Consider the following 888-nt stretch of genomic DNA (forward strand, 5'->3'; position numbering starts at 1 on the left):
GTTGGAAATAAAGTTGCTTCCTCTTGGCTCCAGAGCTCAGTCCCGCTGGGAAGAGGCAAAACCAGAGCTGCTGTGGTTGTGGGGAGGCAGTGGCTGTGGGGGTGAGTCCTGCCCTGTTGCCACCTCCCTCAAGGAACCAGCTTCACCTCCCCTGGGTGGTGCCAGGACAAAAGAGGGTTTTCCTGAGGGGGAAAACGCTGCTGAATGTGATGGGTGAGGTTTGGTGGGGAGGTGTGCATGTTCTTTGCAAATGAGAGGACTTGGAAGTGACTCCACATCACTTGATTAGTTTAAAAGAGGTGGTGAGAACAGAGCCCCCTCGAGGGAGCTTCTCCCCCCAGTGCCCCCAGCCACCTCCAGCCACCAGGCATCCCTGGGCACCCACCAGCCCAGGCAGGAATGTCCTCTGTCACTGTGCTGCCCCCCAACACCCAGCCCTTGGGGACCCAGTATTCCCTGAGGAAGCCCTCAAAGAGGCCCCGGTGTCCCTGGGGGACAGACAGCAGCTCCATACCTGGGACCTTGGTGGCACTGGCTCTGTTTATCCCTGACTGCTTGGGTTTAATGGGGGGGGTTGGGCTGGTTTGTCCCTTCCTCTCATGCCCACACTCCTCCAGGGAGCTCTGGGCCTTGCCAGGGGCCACAAGGGTCCAGCTTCTGTGCTGACCACCCAGGGCATTTCCCAGCCTTTCCAGGGCCTGGGCAGGGCTCTGCTGCCCTCCAGAGACCCCAGGGCCTTCACCCACCTTTGCCAAGACCCCCACGGAGCCCTGCTCCTCTCCAGAGGGCCCTGGGGCTTTTGCTGGAGCACTGGGTTTCTGGGGTAAGGTTTTGGGGTCTGGGGGCTGCAGGGGTGGCTCCTGTGAGATGCCAGAAGCTGCTCCCCCC

The sequence above is a fragment of the Chaetura pelagica genome, unplaced genomic scaffold, assembly GCF_000747805.2.
Source record: "Chaetura pelagica isolate M959 unplaced genomic scaffold, ChaPel_1.0 scaffold498, whole genome shotgun sequence".
NCBI classification, from domain to species: Eukaryota; Metazoa; Chordata; class Aves; order Apodiformes; family Apodidae; genus Chaetura; species Chaetura pelagica.